Source organism: Rhipicephalus microplus, chromosome 4, assembly GCF_043290135.1.
Source record: "Rhipicephalus microplus isolate Deutch F79 chromosome 4, USDA_Rmic, whole genome shotgun sequence".
Lineage (NCBI taxonomy): Eukaryota > Metazoa > Arthropoda > Arachnida > Ixodida > Ixodidae > Rhipicephalus > Rhipicephalus microplus.
Genome location: NC_134703.1, coordinates 197,031,372 through 197,047,291, shown reverse-complemented (window position 1 = coordinate 197,047,291; position 15,920 = coordinate 197,031,372).

Below are 15,920 nucleotides of genomic sequence, written 5' to 3'. Positions count from 1 at the left end.
CGTCGCTTTCTGAATAAACGCCGCCTTCTCGGTAGACGCTGGCCTTGCTTGCTGGTTCTTCGCTGGGTCGGCGTCTCCACCCGCCTTCTTGGTGTTTCGTTTGATCTCGCACCATCCCTGCTCTTTTCCGAACTCTGTCGGCGATATGTCCTCCCCTTCGACTTGCACGAATTCCATTTCGGGCGCCGGTGCAGCGGATGGGGCACCCGCTTGCTCCGACGACTTGTCAGGCCTGCCGTGCCTTGTCTACTGGCTTGACTGTCGTGCCAGCGTGGCGGTACGGGCAATCTTCGAAAAGTGACCGAAACACGGGCTCACCTGCTCAAATGGTATCGGGAGAGACCGCAGGAGTTTCGCAGTCACTTTGGAATACTCTGAACTGAATGGCTGGAAAGAAATCGCCGAAAACCATAGAAAATCTGCGGAGCCGATGCGACGCGCGTCCGCACACCATGGCCCCCTAGCGGCCAATCTCACGAATTCAAGCCTGCAAAAATTTTAAGAATGCGTCCAGTGCGAGCGGAGTTACAAAGGTCTGTCGCACGCTGCTTGTGCATTATCTTTTCTCTCGTCCCCACGAAAGCGCTGGAAGCCAAGTTGGGAGGGGTGGCAGGGCAAAGAAATAACCGCGCCTCATGACCTTGAGCACTTTTTTTCTATTTGAACGCACGGCTTTTCCAATGTGATCGCGATCGCACGCCTGGACAAGTAGGTGCCTCCCGCGGCTATCTCGGTAACTTGATTTTTCGGTCACAGACGCACAGGCGATTTTTCGCTCACAACCAACTGGGCCGACGCCGGCGGCGGGTTTTATGCGACACGAGCTCTCTAACGATATCGCGTTAAAAATGCGTTTCGGAAGACTAGTCTATTCAATGGTGAGACGCGAGACCATTGCTTCAAACGGCCACTGTATTTATCGTTTACTGTATTTTACCGCAATTACTGTAAATTTACTTATTCTCTTCACAAGCATACGCATTAGGAGGAGGGAGGGTCTCATGACCATGACTGGTCTCACAGAGGAAAGTTGATGACTGTGCCCCCCTCCCCTTCCAGTCGGCCAGATGTGAACACCACCAAAAAAAAATTCTGGCTACGACCCTGGTTCAACCAACCAACAGCTTGCTGTGCAAGACCTCACGTAGGGACATGTATCCCTAGCCTCCTAGACGGCGACGCGACCACCGGCATCAAGGATCACAGCTTTTGTCTATTCGTTGGACCTGCGTTCTTACTATTGGTAGTCACGATGGATGAACTTGACCACTCCACGACCGCCTTTGCTATACCCAAAGACTTATAGGAATTCATTTACACGTGATTCGGCCTGTGCAACGCGCTTGCAACATTTGGACGCATGATCGATATCCCGCGCAGCTTCAAGTGGCAGAGGAATCTTTGCTACCTGAGTGGTACTGTGATCCTTTCAGACGACTTTGTGACCCATCTACAAAAGGTCGAAGCTGTCGTCACTAGACTCAGCTCCAATGACGTTCAAATAAACATAAAAATAATTTGATTGCATAAAAAAAGCGCTTTCTTCTGGGTCCTTTCTTCGTCCGAGATGGTGCACTTCCGGGTCCCACGACATTTCGTGCTGTTTCTGCATTTCTTCTCAGATTTGGGTGCACGTTAAATAAGCCCAGATGGTAGGAATCTCCGGAGCCGTTCACTACGGCGTCTCTCATAATCATGTTGTTGCTATGGGGCATTAAACCCCGCATATCAACTAAATCAAACACGATGGCTGATTTTTCTAACACAATCTGTCCTCCGTCTTTCAGAAGATCTGAAGATCAGAAGTTACCTGATCCTCATCAGTAGCTTTGCATCTTTGTATTCGCTCTAAAGTTTTTCGGACTTCCTGTGTCATTACTGGTGGTGTGTCATCTGGGTTACAGGTAGTTCTTATATTAAGATCCTGGTGTACTCGGCTACTGTATATATCTCTGCAAAACTCCTGCGCCATTTTGAGCTATCCTTTCCATATTGCTAGATAAATCGCCTTCCTAGTCCCTTATTGCATACATCTCGTTTTTGCCTATTCCAAGTTTCCTCTTCAGCGATTTTACGCTTCCTCCATTTTTTAGAGCATGCTCAATTATCTTCAAATTACGCCTTCTTACATCGGATACCTTACGCTTATTATTGAACTTTGAAAGCTCTGCCAGTTCTGTTTCGTCTGTTGTGTTTGAGGCGTTCATGCTTTGACGTTTTTAATGAGGTTCTTCGTCTCCTGAGACCGCTTGCAATTGTCTTGTCTAAGTACTGTACGTCAAACTTCCACAGCACACTCCGCAATGCGACTCGTCAGCTTATCATTCATTGCGTCAGCGCTAAGGCTGCTGTTCTCGATAAGAGCCGAGTGTATGCTCTGAAGCAAGAATCTGAGTTCCTGTACTTTCCCTCTCAATGCTAGCTCATTGATTGGCTTCTCGCGTATCAGTTTCTGTTGTTCCTTCTTCAAGTCTAGGCGGATTCAAGACCGTACCATTCTATGGTCGCTGCATTGTACCTTGCCAAGCACTACCACATCATGCACGATGCCTGGGTGTGCACTCAATATAAAGTATATTTTGTTCGTACTTTCGCCATTAGGGCGCCTCCATGTCCACTTAAGGTGCCCTCGTTCTCGGTAGAAAATATTCAAGATCCGTAAATTAATACGTTCTGTGAATTCTGCTAATAACTTCTCTCTGACATTTCTAGTACCGATGCCATAATCTTCTACCGTCTGGTCTCCGGTTTGCTTCTTCCCTACCTTGGCATTGAAGTCGCTCATCGGTATGGTATACTGTGTTTTTGCCTTACTCATTGCTGATTCCACGTATTCATAGAAGCTTTCAATTAACGCGTAATCATGGCTGGATGCAGGCACGTAAGCCTGCACCACCTTCATTTTGCATCTCTTATTGAGTTTAATTACGATACTTATCGCCCTTTCCTTAATGCTATAGTATTCCTCTACAGGTTACCAGCTATTTCTGTGGATAAGGAACCCCATGCCGAGTTCTCTAATTTGAGCCAAGCCACGATAGCAAAGGACGTGCCCATTCCGCAGCACTGCATTGACTTCATTTGTGTTCCTAACCTCACTGAGCTTTATTACATCCCATTTAACACCTTCTGGCTCCTCCAATAGAACAGCTAGACTTGTCTTACTAGATAAGATTCTAGTGTTAAGCGTTGCAAAGTCCAGGTTCTAATGGCAGCCTGTCCGGACCTAGAGATCCTTAGTACCCTCTGCTGCTTTGCAGATCTGACCGCCACTCGTGTTTAACTGCTGCGCAGCCGGTGGGGACTGAGGGCCATTGGTTAATTGGCGTATGGAAGTGGGAGGTAGTGTACTGCACCAAATTGGCCTATCCTTCTCTGGTAAGGGAGTGCGTTATCGGGAGTGGTCACCGTTTAGGCAGCACCCCAAGCCTCCTAATGCAATTCCATCATCACGCAGATATTGTTTTTTAATCCGGTTGATAATTGCGCAGCACCAGGATTCGAATCACGGACCACTTGCACGCGAGGCTGATACTCTAACCACTGCGCCATGGCTGCATCACTGTCAAGGGTATGAAATAGGTGAGCCTCCCCCCCCCCCCCAAATAATCGAATTTGCCATTTCCGCACTAAAAAATCTACGGCATTCTGAGAAACAAAAACCTGTGAAAGCCCGATGTTGAGTGGCCCCTTCAAGCGGCTTAAATGCGGCACCGAAGCACGCCGCGCCCGCTCTGGCGTAAGCAGTATGCGCACGTATAACACACTTTTTTTCCCTCAAATTGCATTGTTTATTCATTCTTCAACTTCAATGTAGCTTCTCAAAAGAATAATTGAATTCGATGAAATAGTGTATGCATGAGCTACAAGTTAGAAACAATGTGAACTAAAGGAAAAGTTGATTTCATAAAAAGTGAAGCTGTAAATGGATGACACAACAATACGCACCCTGTGACGGTGACTTTGTCCATGGAGTAATTTTATTATTATTTTTAGAAAAGCTTCATAAAATGTTATATTTGGTGGTTCGTATTTAACCTATGAGTGTGTACAGTAACACGGCCGCATATGATTACATGCCTTTCGGTGGTCGCGGAGAAAAGGTACATTAAATAGGTGAAACCACCTTAAAATTTGGGAGGAGGCTATAAAAAGCATAGACAACCTAGGCAAAAGAAAAGGGTGTCGCTTGATTCCCAGTGACGTTTTTTTGTGAGAAAATAAACTGTTATAGGAACACATGCAACAGTTTCTGACATATTACGCTATAACTGACATTTATACCACCTACCCTACCATACCCCCTTAAATACCGGTTGCTGCGACAATAAAATTATTTATTTATTTTGTATTTATTTGATACTGTCAACCCCGTGCTTGGAGTCATTACAAGGAGGGTGTCACAAAGTACATAACGTTCGCACAAAAAAAGAAAAATTCAAAAGCACATATAAATACTAGATGAATAACCAACAGAAGAAAATAAGAAACAAACAACAGTGACTACACACATAAAAATCAACGAATAAATGCTGACAACAGAATCTAGCACGCATCACTACAAAGAAAACTGTCCAATGCATTTTCAAAATCCACTGATGTTGTTTGTTGCACAACCGCATTGGGTAAACAATTCCACATATCTATTTTGTCTGGGAAAAAGGAGTGGCGGAAAGCATTCGTGCGTGTGAAATAAGGTTGAATTGCTCTACCATTATTAAGACGATCACATCGCCTTCCAGGGGGCTGAATATATAAATTTTTATTTATCTTTGTTTGCCCGCTTGTAATCTTAAAAAGAAATTTGAGGCGATGTTTTCGCCTGCGATATTCCAAAGACTCAAGCTCACAGGACTTTAACAAAGCTGTGACTGAGTGTGTGCGTCGATATCTACCGCACACTGCTAATTTTTGTATTCGTGCAATTTTTTCCCACAACACCTTCTGGTGATGCGACCATACAGTACTAGCGTACTCTAAGACAGGACGTACGAATGTTTTCTAAGCAGTTAGTTTTACATCTGGTGTGGCATGTTCCAGTTTTTTTAGGAAATACAGTTTTTTGTTTGCCTTAGAACAGATGTTATCGATATGCAAGTGCCATTTCAATGTGTTCATAATACTAACTCCTTGGTATTTGAAACAATCGGCATTATTTAAAGGGTGACTTTCGATGTGATACATGAATGACAATTCTCGCCCACTAGAGTGAATATGCGTAAATGTCGTCTTGCTATAGTTTATTTCCATGTCCCATAATATACACCACTGATCTAATGCCTGTAAGCACCTGTTCAGATTGTTTTGGTCACCTTCGCAAGTAACTGGGGAATAAATCAAGCAGTCATCTGCAAAAAGTTTCATTTTAATGGGAGCCTCAACTATTGAATATAGATCATTAGCAAATATCAGAAAAAGAATTAGTCCTAAAACAGATCCTTGGGGAACGCCCGAGTACACGGCCAGTGAAGTGTAATTTTCAATTGAAGTGTAATTTTCAATTTTTACAGCCTGTTGACGTGCGGATAAATAGGCCTCTATCCATTTTAATACTTCTTCGCTTATTCCTGATCTTTCAAGCTTGAAAAGTATTTTACGATGAGAGACGTTATCAAAGGCTTTCCTAAAATCGACACAAATTACATCAGTCTGCAGAAGGGCATCGCTGTTTTTATTGAAATCATAGAGCGTTTCAGCTAATTGTGTCACAGTAGAAAGACGATGCCAAAACCCATGTTGGCTTGCGGAAAGTAACTGTTTAAAATCAAGAAAACTAAGGATATGTTTTGCTAATATATGTTCCCGAAATTTTCAGCAGACTGACGTTAAGGATACGGGCCGGTAATTGTTTACTAACGAGCGGTGAAGGCAGCTTATCGCTAAGCCTGGAGGAAAGGCGGAGCCTTCTTTGTTTGTTGCTGATTTTTCATTCATTTCCTGTTTTCTTTTAGGTGCGAAGCAGCTTAGGGTCCCGCTCAATTCGGTGTGCGGCATGATCACACTTACTGCACATACGCGTCCGCTCCCCTTCTTTCTCCTCTCCTATGCCTCCGCTTCGCTCGCCTTGCAACGCAGACGGAGGCAGCGTCTGCTAGCGAGATTCTTGATTGAAAAAAGAAAAAAAAATCTGGCTGCTGGAGCGGCGCAACCGTTCACTGGCCATTCCGCATATATGGGTGCTGGACTTTGACCTCCAAGATCGTGCCGGTTGGATATTTTTCCAGTGTGTTGTTGAACAATAAAAATTCACAGCGTTCACGTTATCTAAAAGTGGACGGCGGGTATGTGTGTCCAATCGGAGAGAGATAGAGAGAGAAACAAGATTTATTATTAAGAAAAAAAAGTGGTTCATCGCGGGTGGGGCCCTTCTTCTAAGGCTCCATAGGCTATAGCGGCTCGGTGGGCCTGTCTAAGGGTCGCTAGTTGGCTTCCCAGGGTACGTTCAGCTAGTCGCGCCTCCCACGACCACGTATGTATTGGTTGCTATGTCCTATGTCGACTGTGACAGGTCGCTCTGGACAGCTGTAGGTAATATGTGTTAGTGTAGGAGTATCTCCACAGCACGAACATGCGTTGGGATATCTTGCCGGGTACATCATGTGAAGCTTGTGCAGATTTGGGAATGTATGAGTCTGCAGGCGGCACCAGTCCCAAGCTTGATGTCTATTGAGGTTCTTATGGGGAGGTGCCCTGATTTGGCGATCTAATTTTTGTTTCTCTAAGATTCCACGCCGTGTCATTTCTTCATCTCTATCCTCTTCAGCAGCGGGTGGTAGTGGGGCTCGGCCACTGAGTACTCGAGCTTGGCGATGAACAAGTTCATTGCCATCCTGGCCCGTATGGGCCGGACACCAGACAAACCCAGACAAAAATTTACTTCTGTAAACCATGGTCAAAGGGAGTTCGTTTCCCAACAGCTTGATGGCCTTTGTGAGTAATATGCCCTTGAGGTACATGCGACAAGCTGTCCGACAGTAGGAGACAACGTAAGCAGAGGTACCCTGTTTGTCTGCCATTCGAATGGCGAGAGCGATGACAGTTTCCTCGGCTGACGCGGAGAATGAGGTACGTATAGAGGCGGAGTTGACCCGTTTACCCCGGTTGACTACAACAAGAGCGAAAGCGTGAGATTGCCCTTGCAGCTTAGGGTAGGGAATGACGTCTGTATAGTAAATGCCAGGACGATTCTTCAGTCGCTGCAGCCTCGGTACTCAAGCTTTTCGGCGTCCTATATGGTGGTACGGATGCATATTGTGAGGGATGGGCTGCATCGTGATGCGCTTTCTGAGATTTTGTGAAAGTAGGTTGGGGGCTTCAGAACAATATTGCGGTGAGATAGGATATCCGAGTCTTTGTAAGAGAAATTTCCTCTGTGGTGCGCCGCAGAGTCGTCCTCGCTGGGAGATGAGTGTGGAAGCTGCCAGCTACTCGAAGGTATCATGCACCTCCAATTCCAGCAGCTGTAGTGTGCTTGTACTAGTAGGTAGTCCAAGGGCTGCTTTAATCGCAAGGTCCAATTGGAGTCTTCTGTCTCTGATTGCCCATTAGCAGCGATTGACATGTTCCAGTAAACAACACCAGTCGATCACTGCGTGCTTTGCGCCTCCTTAGGTTTCTCTCCTGCGCAACCCCGCGATGAGCGCCAGCGTCAACGTCGCTGACAGCGTAAGCGTTAGTGCTCACGGCTTCGCATCTGCACATGGTTACCTTTAGCGGGTAATGGCGTAACTTTTTACCTTTTTCAGGCTTTTATTCTGATAGCAATTATATAGACACTCTCGGCTGGATTTCGCCGCTGGTGTCGACGTGGGTGTCGGCGTCGATGTGATGCACCGTATATGTATGCGTACTTATATATACGAAACGAAAAAAAAAGTCGAGAATAAAGACTCATGTGCACGGAATTGAACGTGAGACCTACGCGTCGTGAATGCGAGGCGTTAACCACTGAGCCACCGACGACTTTTTTCTTCTTACCTCCTTCCACGTTCAATCGGCAAGCCATTTATATCTATCACTTGCCGCTGTTGGTGGACATCTTGGGGGATGGGGAATTATCGTGTTTTTAGCATTATCAGCAAGATGGCACATTGAGAGCACGGCGGCTCGCATCTCTCACATGTACTTTGGCCCGCGGAGAGGAGGGGAGTGGACGATCTCTCGCGCGGTCTTACCTCCCAGTGAGGAGGATCATACGTCTTGGCTAGAGTTGGGCTTGCCTGGAACAATTCTGTTGTAGTTACGGGGCGCACAAAGGTCACTGCAATCGTTGCACAGCCTCCGTTTGCGAAAAGGGCACCCTTTTCAGACACAGCAAAGTAACAACTGATACGCCTAATCGTGTTCATCTGTACCTGTAAGTACGTTTCGTGCGTCATTTGTGTGTGATAAACACGGGGCACGTTTCGACTTGCTTGCCATTCAGCGCGTGACCTTCCGATTTGTTGCTATCGCGTTCATTGCTTCGCCTTTGCGGCAAAGCTGTGACTTTTTTCTGTATTTCTTACTCCTTTCATTTAATGCTCACGAGTCCAGTTCTCATACAACTCAAGGCTCTCCAGAAGGTCCACGATGCGGCGGTGATGCTAGACCTCCCCGTCTCAACGTTGGAGCGGCCCGCGATCCTACCCCTATAAAACGGGAGTGGAATCCTTCAGGACCCCAATAAAAGTATTTCATCCATCCATCCATCTTCCTGTTTTTAAATAATGTATGCATAATTTTACTACAATTTCCCGCTTGATTTTTGTTTCTGTTTCTAGCTTGCTACACTTTTTTCTACTTTTATACGTGGCTTTGCATACGTTGCACCAAGCCACGACAGCATGTTACAGCATACGACAGCAAAGGTCCGTAAAGAGCGTCACCCTTGATGTTATTATCAAGGCGCTCAAAAAACGAGAGGAAGAAGGCTTCTTATTTGCACGAGCGCGCACTCAATGTGCTATGCTCGACGTGGTTTTGCGTGCGTCACGCCACGCGATGTCAGCATACGGCAGCCTGGGCGCCCAAAAGTACTCCATGCTTGAAAACAAAGCAAGCTGGCAACTTGGCTGCTGCAGACACAGCTTGCGCAAATGGGTAACAGAAGCAGGATGACTATTTATAGACTATAATGACAATCAGCTTGAAGACCATTTTGAACGATGTAGTTCTTGCTTATAATAGTTATGCAGAAAGCCACGTATCTGCCTCAGGGTGATCTTGAGCTTGTCGAAGAGGACACTTAGCATAGTGTACAAGTTATGCAAACCTGTATAAGCTTTAGATCACGCTCTTAGATGGCACCGTGTGCTCGCATATGCAGGTATTTCATGACATACAACGCTATGGGGTACGCGCACTAAGCTGGTGAGGCCGTGCCGCGATAGTGAATGAACGGAATTGGCGTGCTCCGTGCAGTAGCCCAACCACAAGCGGATTAATGTCGCGTCGGTAGCAGTGCTTCGCAGTGTCACGTTGCTGTGTCGTAAACTGTGCAAAAACCTATGAAACTATGCACATGGAACAAAAGTTTTCAGTGGTACGATATAACTGTGCTTCAGAAATCGGCAGGAATACTGAACTAGTGTGCACTGCGTGAAGTAAGTGATCCCTCGGTCATGTTTATGAACTACGTGCTGTAGCAAGTTCACTGTGAACTTAATGTTCACTCAATTTACCTGATATATAAATACTAAATCGTTTTATGGCGGGGTCAACAAAGACTTCAGTGACGTATCTCCGTCACGGAAATGACCTTCTAAAAAATTACGCACGAAAAGAAGGCACAACATCCGTCATTGGGTGTCGAACCTGTAACCTCGGTCTCAGCGACAAAAGATACCAAGGACGCTATCTACTGCGCCACAGTCGCATACCGCGTAGGCTTTCAAAATGTGCCTTTTATATGTACGGTTGTTCACTCATAGCGATATTGGTAAGGTTGAGCAATGCATCATGGCCATGGCATTCACCATTAGTTCCTTCAAGGCGTCGTTTCTAAGCGTACGTCCCATTCAGCGCGTTTCCAATAGCAGAAGAAAAATTTTGTCACTGCGTCAACACAACGCCAGTTGGTGACCTTATACACCAAGCATGGCCATTGTAATCAGGAGATATTGTGGGACATTCTCAAGGAAGTGAGCCTATGTGACGACTCTAGGCAGGTTTTGAGAGAAATATACCGAGAAAGTATAGTTTGCATAGAATGGGAAGAAATAAGTAGCAATACCAGCCTTGAAATTAACAAGGGGCTGAGAAAGGGATGTCCTTAGTCCCCGCTGTTATTCGTGCTGTACATGGTGAGGATGAAAAAAAGCGCTTAAATGTCGCAACATTGGGTTTAACCTGTCACAAAAACAGGCTGGCGCGATGGTTGAGCAGAAGCTTCCAGGTATATTTATGCAGACGATATCGTCCTATTTGTGGACAGTCAAGGTGATATACAGCGGATATGTGGAAGAGGAAGAGATGCTCTAGGACTAGGATTTAGCGCAACAAAATGTGGATTGATGTTATTCAATGATCACAAAGACCAGGCGGTCTCAGTACAGGGACAATAAAAATCGAAGGTAAGAGAGTACAAGTACCTCGGAGTAGGGGTAAATAAGGAAAATAGATTAATGGAGGTACATGAAAAAACATCGGTAGCAAAGGGAAAGGGGAATGTATCTATAATGAAGCACAGAGCGTTATGCGGATACAATAGGTACGACGTGCTTCGAGATCGGTGAAAAGGCGTAATGGTTCCAGGGTTTACAGTTTGGAACTCAGTGATGGGCATGATTTCAGAGGTGAAATCACAAATGGATGCAAATCAAATAAGTGTGGAACGCCTCGTGTTTGGCGCTCACGGCAAGATGTTGAACGAGGCTGTAAAGGGGGATATGGGATGAACAGGTTTTGAAGTAAGGGAAGCTCATAGTAAAGCGAGATTTGAAGAGAGGCTTAGAAACATGAAAGAAAGTAGATTGGCGGGGAAAGTGTTCGCGTATTTGTATAGAAAGAGCGTGGACACAAAGTGCAGAAAAAAACTAGGAGGCTCACCAGGAAATATACGGCTGGAAGTGTGGGCGACACGGCAAAAAGCATCAAGCGAAAAGTAAAAAAGGCCGAGATTATTTATTAAATGATAGCCATGGAAAAGAAGCCGGTTCTCAGTAACAACGGAAAGGGTCGAAGAACGAAATAAGGCGGGAGTGGTTTTATGATAATTGAACGAGAAGCCCGTTACTGTTCTAAGCAAGGTTGGGTTGCCTTAGAACGCGTAGTCATAAAGCGAGATTCAGTATAGAAAAAGAACAACGCACATGCTGTGGGGGAGTTGAAACGATGGAACATGTTCGCGGCGATATCCAGCCAAGTATGCGTGTGGGTACAAGCCTACATGAGACTTTGGGTTTTAGGGACAAACGTGGAAAGCCGATCACGTCTGCGGTAGAAGCAAGTAAGAGACAGTTAGATTACTGGTGGCAGAAAAGTAGAGATAAAAGACAGAAATAGTGGAATAATGAGGACATTCTGCATGACCAGGCGGAGAGGTGGAACACAAATTTGTATTTTTCTTTTTATAATAAGATCGATTTATTTGAAGTAGATAAGGCATTAGGCCAACATGAAAAGACAGATTTCGCTTTTTTTTTTCTTGCGAGCCTGGTTGCACACATGTCACCACCCCGTTATAAAAGGGACGCTGATAGCACCCATCTATTGGCATCGCTCATAGCATCTATTCATACCTAACATAGCTCTGCGTCGCCTGGTTGCAACTCCGCGTTCTCCTCTTACGTCACTTACTTTCGCCTCGTGGACAATCGCGGCCGGCTGAAGGGAAGACACGAAGTTAGTGCACCCTCTATCTCGCTCACGCGGAAAGAACTGTGTTTTTTGGATGGGGTGATAGACAATAACGGATAGTAATGTACGGGACTGGCACGTGTGCTTCTTGTTGTCTACCTTTTATTATTCTTTTTTCTCTTTTCGCCCCCTTTATAAACTCTGACGTTTGCAATAAACGTTTAGTTGAAGTTAAGCGCTTGTGTCGTGTTTTCTGTGTAATAGTGGCTGCGCTTCCTAGCAAGATGGACACGAAGTGCGTTGCGTTTCCCTCTGGTCGGGCAGCAGTATTAAATAACTTCAACATGCTGTGAGTAGGTGACTTAAGCCCAAGTTCGGCGTCCAATCAGCCATGCTCTTTTGGCTGTTACATCACTTTCTCTGCTTCCGCTCTCACCGTAAACTACTACAGCTACAACAAAGCTCTATGACCTCAAGGTTGTCCAATCCCTAATGCTGATCATTGATCATCGGGGATGTGTAGTTGTAAGACTAAGCGTCAGCGTGCACGCGTGATCGTTAGGCGATGCTGCAGCTGCCTAACAGCAATGAACTTGGTGGAAGATTTTTTAAGTCAGTGTACATTAATTTACTTCTGTAAGCACACGTTTTACCATCTGGTGGATTTGGGGTGTTATACTCCACATATCAAAGGACACTATTTACTTTCACGTTTTCCCGATTACTATGACCGAGGGATCAACCACGTTTTCTACAGTGCTGAAAGAACCGAAAAGCAGGCAGCAAAGTGATCCTGAGTCTGTAGTCTACATTTTTTTTGCGGAAAGCCATCGACAGATTCAGGAATTCTCTTTTGTACGCTGATGCTGTTTTCCCGCGGTATCGCAGTTCGCGAACAGTAACAACAAGAGAGAAGTCCTGCAGGGCAGGCGGAATGCGTCGTGGACAACGAGAATATTGAATTTCATTGTTCACGTACTATCATTGCCCTTACCAGCACTGTGAGTGCAAGCGAAGGCGCGCCACACTGTTTGATTGCCCAAAATGAGAGCTGAGGCGTCACGCGTACCAAGCTAACACGTGACAAGGTTACTCAAAGCAACGCCTCTCAAAGACTCGTGCAGGCCAAGCAACGTTTACAAACGAAGCTGAACAACTGCACAGCTCGCGGAAATGACACGCATTAATAAATGCAACATGTGCCCTGCGGCGACCGTGTATGCGTTTTACTTGCGTTCATTGCACGGAGTTGTCTAACATATCAGACCCAAATGCCAATATTTACTCAACAACAAGCTGACGCAACAACAAGAAATGTTCTAAACATGGGCCGTGGTGGCGTATGCTTCGAGTTTTACGCTGGACTGCCACACGAGTCACCATTTCAAAACCCCCTGTCACGCGTTTGCACTGCGTCTTATGGAAAGCAAGATTGATTGCGTAAATTTATTTGCTTTCTCTTTGTTTGAGGCCCCAAAAGGATTATGCAATACTAACTTTTTGAAAGACTACCTGTTTAATCAAACCTGACAGTTTCACGCACTTGCATGCAGGCGTAGCTGATGAAGAGCGGCTGATTCTTAGCACTCCAGTTAAACTGAAGTGCCCGCGAGTTGCCCCTCGTGCCGCTGGTGACGTACTGGTGCGTTGAACTGTGGCGCCACATGAAGGTGCTGCACGTTTCCCATGGCGTTAAAGTAACCCTTCAACACTTCTGAAGCACCTCCTTTTTTATTTAAGAAAAGATGTGTAAATTCAAGCGCTAGTTTTTATTTGTTAGACGCAACATTAATGAGAACTAACGTTAATGATGCCAAGAGAAATATTGGCTTCGAGATATTGGAGTGGCGTCCTCTCACGTGTGACGTCCGTTTGTGGACTCCACTCGCAACCACGCTGCAGAAGCCGCTGCTCCTGTGTAAGGACCATTTGCTTTTAGCGGGAACTTTGCCGAACGAACAGCCTCTCGGCGGTCAACTAACGCCCACAGCTAATGTTTTCGAGTGCAATTATGAATTAGCTTTAGTTGCAGCCCAATAAACAGGAGTCAAAAACCTCCCAGATCGCCGATGAGCACACCAATGCCGCCGGCCGCATTGCTGGTCACAAAGTGAAACTATGTGTGAGTGTTCTCGCTCGTCGTCTGTTCCTTCCACCGTGCGTTACTAATTAGCTAGGGAGCACTGAATTTTGAATCAGCGTGCATTTCTCCAGCATCTACAAGCATGTATACATAGATACAGCCAGCGGAACGTCGCGGTGTCTCATCGATGGCTTGGTGGTGTACGGCGCAGGCCAAGTTGTTCAATGTGCGCAGCCGATGCCGTCAATGTAGATCACATCATCTTCGTGGCTATGATCCTGAAAACCCGTGCACTTGCGAACCCACCACACAACGTCCACGGGGCTATCGAGTGAAGTACTGCTCTGTAGAGGAGACGTCAAGGGTGCCGAGCAGCTTAGTATGGCTTGCACACTTCTCTGCATTTCAATGCGATTTTTTTTGTTGAAGTGCTTCAATTCATCACATCAGAATACCAGCCGACTCGTGAAGACCCAGGGAACACGGTGATACCACGTTTACAGTATTTGATGAGGCTCACAGAACACAGGGACCCTGAACTGCCGGAACGGTGAGGCAGAGTCGCTGACCCAAACGCCAGCTCGGCACGGTAGCAGCTGCGCCTCGGCATGGCGGAGGGACGCGGCTGGAGTGAGACGCTGTGCGGACGTGCTTCGCATGACCTCCGGCCCGGTGGCCATCTATCGGTGGACGCACTTTGTTCTGGACTTGCTGTCAGTGGGCTCGTCTGCAGGAGGTTGCCCTGTACCTACGGACACCACTTGTATAGGCAAGTTTGTCCCCGTTTTTTAGAGGCGAAGATCCTTATAGCGGCACCCGTTCGTGCCTCGTAGTAGTAGTCGTAGTGTGTAACCAGTTTTACATTTTGACCTCCAAGGTGGTGCCGGTGAGAGATTTCTCCTGTGCGTTGTTGAACAATAAAACATGGCAGCACATCCACGGAGTGAATGATGGATAGTGGGGCGAAGCATCCGTCCGTCCATTCGTTCTTGCTTCTGTCCATCCGTACGAGCGTCTGTGTGGCCCCCCGTGCGTCCATCCACCCGTCCGCGCGTGCGTCTGTTCATGCGTCTGAACGTTCATCTGTGCGTCCGTCCTTGCTTTCGTCCATGCATCCGCTCCTGTGTCCGTCCATGCGTCCGTCCATGCATCTGTCTGTGTGCCCGTTCGTCCACCTATTCAACACTTCAAGTACCACCACTTCGCATCTTTTCGTCATATATTCCTCATATAGAAGCAGCGCCATTCAGCGGAAATTACAATGACTGAACGAGAGGAGGCACACGCACACTTTCTTACGGCTTGCGCTTCGTGTCTACTACCTACATTTAACCACCTCGAGTTCGTGGTATATACTCGTTCACTGTATTCATGGCACTGCGGCCCAACCAATAAGGTTGGACCCAACGCTCGCGAAACCTTTCGAAAACCTAGAAGCTTACGCTCAGCGAGTATAACGTAGCAACCCTTTCTTGTCTTCTGCGCGTTGTCGAACAATAAAAAATCGCACCGTGCGCGTTAACTCAAAGCCGAATTCTCCTGTCTCTCATTCCCCCCGTAGCAGCCATTGGCGTGTACATTGAGCACTATCTGACAAGAAAGGGTTGCTACGTTATACTCGCTGGGCATAACCTCCTTGGTTTTAGAAAGGTTTAGCGAGCGTTGGGCCGCAGTACCATGAATACAGTGAACTAATATATACCATGAACTTGAGGTGGTTAAAGGTGGAAAGTAGACACGAAGTGCAAGCCATAAGAAAGTGTGCGTGTGCCACCTCTCGTTTAGTCCTTGGAATGTCCGCTGGATGGTGGTGCATATGCGGACTATATGATGAAAAGTTGCGAGATGGTGGTACTTGGAGTGTTGAATAGATGGACGAACGGATACACAGACAGATGCATGGACGGACTCACGGATGGCTGCACCGACGGATGAACGCATGGACGCACGCAGGGGCGGATGCATGAACGAACGCAGGGACGGACGCACAGATGGACGTGTGGCCACACGAACAGACGCACGCATGGACGGGCGAATGGAAGCACGGACGATCACACAG